This window comes from Babylonia areolata, chromosome 2, assembly GCF_041734735.1.
Source record: "Babylonia areolata isolate BAREFJ2019XMU chromosome 2, ASM4173473v1, whole genome shotgun sequence".
Classification (NCBI taxonomy): domain Eukaryota; kingdom Metazoa; phylum Mollusca; class Gastropoda; order Neogastropoda; family Buccinidae; genus Babylonia; species Babylonia areolata.
In genome coordinates, this window is record NC_134877.1 from 46,123,476 (window position 1) to 46,134,577 (window position 11,102).

Genomic DNA, 11,102 nt, shown 5'->3' on the forward strand with positions numbered 1-11,102 from the left:
AGTATCGTCTATTGTAATAATGTAAACAGGATCAATACAGCTGTTTGTATATTTACGTAATCACGTTATCATTATTTGAACCATAGTTAACCATCGCAAGAAGCACTGAACTTGTCACCTACTTTTTTGTTTTTTGTTTGTTTCTGTCTTTCCTATAATCGAATTTTGATTTATTCACGTGACATCTATGCACAGAAAACTACTGAATATTGATAATTGTTGCTTGATTTCAAATGGGCAAAAAATATACAAGTCTCATCAAAATTGATAAAATTGTTTCTAACACATTTTGGATACCACATTTCATCATATAATTTCTCGCTTTTTTGTTTTGTTTGTTGTGGTTTTGATTTGTTTTCTTTTGGTTTTTGTTGTTTTTAATAGACGAAATTATTAGTTGGCTGATCTGTGAATCACTCGGAAAAGCAGTTTTCTGGTTGGAGTGCTACCAAAACATCCTTTATTATATTTTTCCATTATTATTATTATTAGTCGTAGTAGTAGTTGTTGTTGTTGTTGTTGCTATTGTTGTGTTTATGGGAATTTTAAATGATATCCCCTCCTTTGAGTTATATTCCTGTGTAATTATCAGTCCACAGTAGTCCACGCTCTTTCGTCCTGTCTTTAAGTGTGTGCGTTCGAGTGTATTTTTGGCTGAAATTCCTCCAATTTATTTTGGTTTCATTTCTATGCTTGGTATTAGATTTACCAAATTTTGTTTTAAGAGACTGTACGTTTTAGTGGGTTTTTTTTTTTGCTCTGTCACTTTTGCTGTGTCCATTGATTAGGCTTTTATCACCTTTCAGTTTTTCAACCCTGACATGAAGACAAGCGAACAAATTCAATACAGATACGTATCGCACACACTCGTACGCGCACACACCCACAAGCGCGTTCGCGCGCGCACACACACACACACATACACACATACCACACGAGCGCCACACACACACGAGCGCCACACACACACACACACACACACACACACACACACACACACACACACACACACACACACACACACACACACACTCACTCACTCACCACACGAGCGCCACACACACACACACACACACACACACCGCATGAGCGCCACACACACACACACACACACACACTCTCTCTCTCTCTCACTCACCACACGAGCGCCACACACGCACACACGCACACACACACACACACACACACCTCACGATCGCGACACACGCACACGCACACACACACACACACACACACACACACACACCACATGAGCGCCACACAGACACAGACACACACACACACACACACACACATATATATATATATATATATATACCACACGGGCGCCGCACACACACACACACACACACACACACACACACACACACACACACAACCACACGAGCACGACACACACACACACACACACACACACACACACACACACACACACATACCACACGAGCGCCACACACACACGAGCGCCACACACAGACACACACACACACACACACACACACACACACCGCACGAGCGCCACACACACACACACACATACCACACGAGCGCGACACACACACACACGCACGCACACACACACAGAGACACACACACACACACACACACACACACACACACCCGACATACCACACGAGCGCGACACACACACACACACACACACACACACACACACACACACACACACACACACACACACACACACACACCATTTATCGCTACAAACCGTTACTGCCATCGAAACAAAATCGCTGCATGTTAAAAAAAAAAAATCATCCTGAAGCAGGAAGATTATTTGTGTCTTTGTCTTCACTGTACATTTGATCATTTACACGTGAAAATAAAAATTCTAACAATTGTACTGTTTTTTTTATTTTTTATTTTTTTTAATTTTAATATTGTGATAAAACTCACGAAAATTACACAGATTATCCATTTTTGTTTGAACTCATTTTGTGACGTTTCCAAAAGACGCATTCACTTTTCAATGCGGGACGTCTATCGTCCTTTTTTCACAAATGATTTTGTATTTGGTTTGATTTATATGATTTTGCACAAACAAAATTTGCTTGGTTTGATCAATTTTGCAGTTGTGCGTAATTTTTCCATAACTCTGATAAAATATGACATCTGTTTGACTTGCATTTTATCACGTTAATTCATGGTTCGTTTGGAAATTTGCACAGGTTTGTCATTTTGCAATCATTCTTTTTTAAAATTTATTATTATTTTTTATTATTATTTTTTTTTTACAGTGATATACATATTAATCAGAGGTGTTGATGTTAGTTTGCTTCTAGAATGCGTGCATTTTTCTTGGTCCTGCCCACGTGTAATTTTTCATTGTTTTTGTACAAACTTTTATAACATTTTTGTAACCGCTTATATTAAACTTCGTGTGTTTTGATGATCTTCTTACAGCAGTCTTCCATTTCAACTTATCTTCCAGATAACAAAAACGTAATGGCATTTTGTTGAAACGTAATGTTTTACCGATAATTATGGTACATTGTGGATCATTTCGTAACAGCACTTGATGATTTGCATGGCTTTAGTGTATGAACGATGGTTATGTTTATCCTTCGCGTTTCTTTTTAACCCTTCATGTACAGAAAGACACTGAAAAAACTTCGCAAAGATCTGGCACCATCGTGGTCTCCCCTCTTTTCTGCTGAGTGAAATTACAGTGTATATCAGTGGGGAACAAATCCTGAAAGCATTTTTTCTTTGTGTATTTTCTAAATGAAGGAAATAGAGGATCTCACTGGCGCGCATTCCTGTGCCCTGGAAGACTGAAAATGACTTGAGGTTCGTGCTAAACATATACGAAACTGTAAATCTGACCCATTTTGGAAGTGCTAAAATAAAATTTCGTTTCGTTTCCATTACCAGCAGAGCACCAATACTATGACGTTAGTACATGTGAACTGCAGGAAATGCGTCAACAGTTCAGTGGGTGATCAGGAGTTAGAGTGTATTTACTGAACTGCTGAGCCCCAAATTGATCAGCGGGGGAAAATTGAAACAAAAGATCCGGTAAACGTCATTCCCACATGATGAATGGAATGCTGATTATTTTGAGGTGGAAAGAACGGACCCCATGATTTGAACAAATGTTGGAGATGGATTTTATTTAGAATGTTTGCATATTGGTCTTGGTGGTCGACTGGAAATTAAACAGGGTTGTTGGTATTATTGACATTAGTATTGTGATTGTAAGGAGTTTTCTATGAAGATTAGAATAATATAGGTGTGAGACGAACTAACAATATGGTGCGAAGTGTTGTAGACTGGAGTATATTTAAAAGACGAAACAAACTAAATGCACGAAACCGAAATTCTTATTTTGATCACGTATCCATTCAAATATGAATTCTGACAATACAAATACCCTTTTTCACGTGACTTTTGTTCCTTTTATAAGAGGTGCTTTGCAAGCCCATCTAATGTCCTAAAGACTAAACCGCAAAATGATAGTCTTTATTATATATATGTCATTCCTAGGGACGTTCAAAGCATGTGTTAAATATTGAATTCGGATTGAATAAAAGATGGTTGCTCTATTATCCATGTCTGTTACCTTTAGACACTTAAAAATACAGCTTGTTATTAATTAGAAGTGAAATAAAAAAAACATTTTTTACAACCCATCTTTATGAGCAGTATATTCGAATGTCTGTGTGTGTGTGTGGGGATGTGGGTTGCATTGAGAGCGCAGACATTGTCTGTCCAAAATCATGAAAGTGAAAAGATTTTAGAGCACCAGCAAGAACACCAACCTCCACACGTACGCACGCACCTGAATGCGTAGCAAGCACGATCCCCACCCCACACCTACAACACAGACATGCACACAGAGGAACAATTGTGACAAGGGATGTAATCCATCTAAGGTAGTATTACTTTTTATCATTGTTATGATTGTTATTATTTTCATTGTTTATTTTTTAAGCCAGCTCCAACACTTTTTTTTTTTTTTTTTTTTTAAGGAGAAATCAGTGGATGCGTAAAATTTCTGCAAATGAGCAGGATAGTCTCAGCATCCTTGGAAGGTTCTTTCCCACTTTTTTTTTTTCTCTCTCTTTTTTTTTCTTTTTTTTCCTTCTTTTTTTTTCTTTTTTTTTTTTTTCTTTCTTTTTGTCTTTCTTTTCGTTCCTTCCATCATCATTTTTCTCCTTTCTGTTGTCTTTTCTTTCTCTTTCTTTTTTTTTCTTCTCTCATCTCTTTATTCTTCCTCTCTCTCTCTCTTCCCATGTAATCTGTCTTCTTCCCATTGTCATGCTCAAACATTGTCAAGGTCATGCAACATATAAAATCACATACAGGGTAGTTTCGTGCAAAATGTCTGAAAGAGGCGAGGTAGACACGATCTCATTCTCTCTCTCTCACTCTCTCTGTGGAGGCATTAGCTTTACGGAACGTCTTTAAATGTACACATTTAAATTGACCACTTGAGTTTTTTTATGGATCCGTATAAGTGCTCAGGTATCTTGTTAGACATAGATCACATCTTACGTAATTTGAGCTCGGTTTCAAAGATAAGATACAGATTCTTACACTTACCATATTTGAATTTAGAAATAGACAGTTTTGCTATCAACAGAGTCGTGTTGATTTTTTTTCTCTTTTCATGATCTGGGATATCCATTTTCGTTGTACCAAACAACGCTACTTTTTCATTCATAGGGATCAGTGTATTGTAACGGGAGAGAATGAACTGTTTCACATGTTTCCAAAAGTCAGATAGTTTGGGGCAAGAGTAAAAGGCGTGTTCAATGTAATCAGTTTCTTGACACCAGTTGCAGGTGTTTGTGTTTGACACCCCCATTTTTGCAAGCAGAATATTCGTTGGGTAAATGTTATGGATAAATTTGAAGTGGAGTATTCTCAGACGGGATTCATTTGTGCATTCATAAGCTACGTTGAAATAGTCTTTGATATTGATGTCTAGTTTGCGCTTCCAAAATTGTGTTGCACATATTTCATGGTTTTGTTTGAGGGCAAAGTGTTTTCGGATTTGTTTGTTAGATAACGTAGTGAGGTATCCCTCTGTTGTTGCAATGTCTTTGGGGGTATCCTCTTTGTGGGCATCGTTGGATAGATGCTGTTTCCATTGTTCTGGTATTGCGTTTATGATGGCATTGTGTTCGAAAAGAAGGCCCGGGTCAGTGCCCAGTTTGCGTTCTACTTCTTCGTATGTCATTACATTTCCATGCTGCCAAAGATCCTGCACGATAAGAATGCCTTTTTTGCTCCATTTGGGAAAGTGTAACACATTACCTTTGTATTTTACATTTTTGTTGTTCCATAGCGGTTCCGTTTTTATATTTTCTATCGGTCTGTCTTTGTTGAGAACGGCAACTGCTTTTATTACCTCTCTCCAGAAGAGTGACTTAACATTTTCCAGCTTTTTGATGTCTTTAGGTAAGATATTACAGCTAAAACTGCAATAACTGTCCTTGAAAGGTGACATATTTTGTCCTGCAAGAATGCTCCAATGCGCTTTTGTCTCTCTGAGGAGTCTAGCTGCCCATTTGACCAGGAACATTTGCTGCTGGTGTTCGATGTTGATCATATTCAAGCCACCATCTTCTTTGTCAAGGCTGAGGACGCCTCTTTTTATTTTTTCAAAAGCTTTTTTATTATTAAACTTTTTTTTTCCACAAAAACCTGTACATAAGTGTGTTAATGGTGCTGAGGACTTTGACTGGTAAAGCCGATACTTGCAGGACGTGTGAGAACTGTGACAACAAAAACGTCTTTGCCAAGATAACCTTACCGTATAGTGATGGGTTTCTTCGTTCCCATCGTTTAATCACCATAGTTATTTTTTCGATTTTAAATTTCCAGTTTTCTTCCAGTTCCGAAATTTCTTTGTCTGCTGAGAAATATATCCCCAGAATTCTCAGCCTGTCAGGTCTTATGGGAATGCTATTTATGTCGCCTGTTTCATGCTTTCTTGACCCCAGCCACATTCCCTCTGATTTACTTTTATTTAATTTCAGACCTGAGTATTCTTCAAACTGAGATACAATGTCTGTAGCTATCCGAATGTCCTGTTCATTTTTTAGAGTTAATGTTGTATCATCTGCAAACTGTTTTATTTTAGAGGTGTTACTTTCGTTGCACATACCTCCTAATGGCGTCAATTCAATTCATCGAATCTCTTTATTGTTTCTAATTCTAATCGCCAGTATTTCTACTGCTAGTATGAAAAGAAGGGGACTTAGTGGGCATCCCTGTCTGATTCCTCGTTCTGTTGGAAACCAATCAGATAGCCATCCACCATTGTGAACACAACTTTGTGTGTTTTTCATTACAGTAGAAACAACATTCTTAAATATTGGGCCAAAGTTGAAAATATCTAGTGCTTCGATGATACAATCTTTTGATATTGTGTCAAAGGCTTTAGAGAAATCTAGAGCAACTAGAGCACCTGTTTGATTCGTTGTATTGAGGCGTTTAGTTAGGTCATCAAAGAATCTCAAGTGAACTGCTATATTTCTTCCCTTTATGAAACCTACTTGGTCTTCATTTACAACTGTTCTGATGACATTTTGGAGTCTCGTGGCAAGCGCTTTCGTGACTATCTTATAGTCTGTATTTGTGAGAGTAATAGGTCTATAATTTGTGAGGTTATTTTTGTCCAGGTCCTTGCCTTTATGGATTAATGTAACAATTCCTTTCTTCATTGAGAAAGGTAATTCTCCTTCCTTGATGGCTTCTGTAATACAGAGAAGGAATGGCGTTTTTAGTTTGTCCCAGAACGTTTTATAAAATGCTGGTGTGAGACCGTCACTACCAGGCGCAGAGTCTTTGTTTAAGTTTGTGAGAGCTACTGTTAGCTCGTCCAGAGTTATTTCTTTGTCACAGAGGTCTTTTTCTTCTTCTGTAAGTACTGGATAATCTTCGTTGCTCAGGAAATGGCCTCTTATGTTTCTTCCTTAGCTCCAACACTTTAATGTACGCTTGTAGCGGAATTATGCACAGGGAAGGTGTGTGCGTGCGGCGTGTCTGTGGGTGTCCCAATATGTCTCATCGGCCCAACACTCAGCTTATATATTATGACAGATTGACGTAAGTTTACATTTGGGTCAACAGCAGAATGAGAGCTGTATTATCTATGGTTTCTCCATTACAGTGGGAAATCATTTACAGCTTAGTCTTCTGTGAAGGACAGTGACTCTCAAACTAGGAGGCAAAATTGTACTGGCTCTTAGTGCTGCAGCCTTGGGGGCTGTTTGCCTTTGGGAACCATCCAAATGCCGACTGTCCAAATCCCACTTGGCCGAGAGAGTGGGTATGTAACTTGGGCAAGACACTCTCCACTAGAATCAAATTCTAGCCCAAATAGTCGGGACAGCAGTTACCTCCTCTGCTGTTCGGATGTCATTGTCAAACACGACTAACTATCATACATGCCTCGGCGTGTTGCCATGTTTTTATCAGTTTGTGTATGCTTACATCTGTGATATGCAGTTGTTTCCCTTCCACCGTTGTTTTACCACCGTAACAGACAAGAACCCTTCAAAGTTGTTTCCCTTGTTGCATCACATTGTCGGTCTGACAAGAACCACCGGTCTGGTGGCCGCAGACATACAAGTTTGTGTGCATGCCAGACATACGCATTGTGCGAATGTGTGCGTGCGCATTTGTGATAGAATTTATGATAGGAATTGTGATATAACTTATTCATAAAAATAATATAAACAGTTCTGTGTTGTTGATAAGCAACAGTATTATATTTTTTCAGGCACGAGCGTTTGAAAAATTCATTTTTTTCTCTCGTTTGGCCAGGATCTTGTCCCGCCCTTGTCGATCATGCTGTGTCGTTTCGTTTCAGCGAAGGTATAAACTACTGACAAAAAAAGAAAAAAACAACAACAACAACAAAACAAAAACAAACCAACAAAAAAAAACAAAAAACAAAAAACAAACAAAACAAAAAAAACAAACAAACACCAAACCTGAAGAAAGAAGATGAAGGTGGAAAAAAGAAAGTAAATGTTTTCAGGTGTATGCGAGGTGAGTAAAGTGTTGATATGTTTGAAATGTTCTGAACGTCTGTGCTTCTTTTTCTCCTGCTACCATTTGACTTCCACTGAAATGACACACCAAAAGACGATCTTAAATTGTTTTTTGTTTTTTTCGTTATTGTTTATTTATTTATCTGTTTGTTTTAGTAAATAGTAATAAAGCTGTAAAGTCTCGATGTAGGAACAGACCTTTACGCTCGGTTAAGATATGGGTCCTATACTGTGGCAGAGTTTGGGGGGTAGCAGATTCACGCATGGATTCAGAATTGTTTTCAGTTTCAATCGAACCACAGCCCAGCCGACGTTTAATACCTTCAGGACTGTCTAACAGTTTTACATTAATAGAACATGTACAATTGAAGTATTTCCTACTTTTGGAGGGGGTGAAGGGGGGTATTAAAAAAATTCGCACATTGTTAACCTCAGCAACGTGTTTTGTTTTTTGGTTAAAAAAAAAAAAAAAAAAAAAAGATAAGGGAAGCTATCATTTTAAGTTCCACTTTTCGGTTGTAGTTGTTTCCCTTACTCCATAGTCAGTTGTCAAACCTTCCAGCTCAAGCCTTGCCATTTCTCTGTGCGCGCGTGTGTGCGCATGTGTACACGTTTAGGGTGTACGGCGTATCATGTAGTTTGTGTCAGATTTCAACGACAGAACGATGACAAGCTTCGTTTTGGACTTTAATCCGTTTCTCATCACATTATGTATCATCGATGTGGAGCTCGATTTCCGCATGTCCCTCTTGCATGACCGTCCTGATGGGAATGCCGGAGAACAACCCCCAGAGACCCATGATGTCACTTGGATCTGTGCTTGTAACGAAATGGTGCTCCGTGAAATGGGATATCTATCGTGAAACTGATCTTATTACTGTACGTGTATGATGGTTTGGTGTCTCTCTTCTCCAGTGTGTCCAGTACTCAGCTAATTGTTTTCAAAAATTTCGGTCAGTACGGATTAAGCGATTGATGTATGTCATTTGAATAATAGGGTAAGAGGAAAAACATTTAACTGTCGTAGTTGTTTTCTTGTTTGTTATTTTGTTTTCTTTTGCTTTTTTCTTTTATGAAGAGAGCTGGATGTTAGACTAAAACGGGGATGTGCACTCACTACCCATTCTGCAGAGGCATTTCACAGCGTTGTTTTGGATACAATATGGATTTTCTAACCAAACAAAAACTTACTTTGTGATCTGGAGATGATCAGTGTTATAATTCACAGCATGTTCTGTTGTCACAGAGATACGTATAGCTTGGTGTGAACCGTTTGGTTTTAGCTGCGATGCAAGGACGTCACTTCAATGGTCTTTTCACGTAGGGTTTGGTATTTGAACGTTGTGCAGGAATTTACTTATGCTGGCAGCACACGTTCACAGTTAAGAGCACAATAAAACCAGTTTCAGATTTCACTTAAAACAACCCACTACCCCCTTGTGGGTAAGCCTGGGACCCTTCCAGTATAAGCAGTATCCCCCATCTTCGGGATCTGTAATGCAATAGTTCACCCCCTCTCCCCTTTTTTTATTTTTTCATCTTTTATTGCTATCTTCATTTATTTCTGGCACTGCCCGTGGCCCTCACGAAGACCATGCACTGTCCCGAGATATCTTAAAGATATGATCCACATATTCATCGCATCCCGTCAGATCCGTTCTTCTTCCCATGCTTGTCTGCTTCGCATCCCCTTTGTCAGAACAAAGTCCTTCGGTCAGCGTTCTTTCTCTTTTCATGGCCCAACTATCTGGAACCAACTCTCTGTGCTGATCTTCTGCCATTTCATTCAAGTCCTCACTGAAAACCTACTTCTTTAACGTAGAAAAAAACCCGCCCACCCAATTGTTTTAATTGTTTATTTCTCGTGTGTGTGTGTGTGTGTGTGTGTGTGTGTGTGCGCGCGCGCATGTGTGTGTGTGTGAAATCATTTTTTTTGTAAAGCGCTTAGAGCCCTTTTTAGAGAATAGGCGCTATATAATTTCACTTTTTTTTTCTGTCGTCTCTTCGTTTTTTTGTGTGTGCGCTTTCCCAGTCGGTTCATGAAGAGTACTTTCTCTTTCCGGACTTGGATCCTTAATACGGTCATTTTGGGTGTCCCAAAAATACCTAACCCGTTAAATTGTTTTTCAGTTCATGTACGTGTATTCTAACGTATTTTTCAATGTATATCATATTACAAAATGGCCCACCACCACCCCCGTCCCCCTAAGGTTAGCGGAGTTGATGGGTCGGATGTTTTTTCGGGGAGTGGGTAAGGGGGTGACGAGGTTGGAATTGGGTGCCGTTTTGTGACGTGATTTCAGCCTGTGGCCCTGTGCAGCTGTCAGGGCAAGGAGCAGAACTGAACAGATCTGAACGTTCGATATCCCGTTCCCTGGAGCCCATTTTGTCTCCAGCTCGTCTGCAGTTTTAACTGAAATCGAAATTCTGCTTCAGTATAGTAGTAGTGGAAGACATTTCAGCTTCCACGTCCCCCGCCCTCCTCCCCCCCCCCCACCCCCGAGTTGTTGTTAAAACTGGGTCAGTCTGGAACAGAATTTCGGTTGAAAGGACTCGGGGCTGGGAAGTGATAGGGTGGGAATGGGCAGCTCCAGCGTTCATGTTTTTATTTTTTGTTGTTGTTCATAAACTTTGTATGGGTTGAAATAAAGGTGGCTAGCGGCTAGAAATTATATTGTTCTTGCTTCCTGGACAGAAAAAAAAACTTCGGGAACTCGGATACTACCAGTCCCTAAAGTCGCTATCGTCAGGTATTAAAAAAAAATTGTTGTTGTTGAATGTCTTATTAATGTCAACAACAACAACAACAACACACACACCAGTAAATAATTATACCATAGTTTGGATTCAATATTTTTGTCAAGGGGTTAGGTTGAAGATTAATTAAGATCGTTGAAGAGTACACAATAAAGAAAAACACCGGTGGTTGTGTTTCTAAATGTGATGACATTTCTCGTTATGTTGAACGACATTGCTTTAAACACTGGATTGTGACAACTGGTACGGTAATCTTGTATGTCTGGCGTTGTCTTCGGAAACATGACATCGACGGGGAAGAACTCGTTACATGCGAGG

General features: G+C 39.3%; 1 protein-coding gene across 4 annotated transcripts in view; it reads left to right on the forward strand.

The window, feature by feature from the left end:
- The window catches only part of LOC143302025 (uncharacterized), a 75,911-nt gene extending 72,263 nt beyond the window's left edge, over window positions 1-3,648 (forward strand). For all 4 annotated transcript variants that reach the window (XM_076616515.1, XM_076616522.1, XM_076616534.1 and 1 more), the window contains exon 31: window positions 1-3,648. This exon is cut by the window's left edge and continues 1,779 nt beyond it. The gene's annotated coding sequence lies outside the window, so the exon portion shown is untranslated.
- The last annotated feature ends 7,454 nt before the right edge of the window (window positions 3,649-11,102 follow it).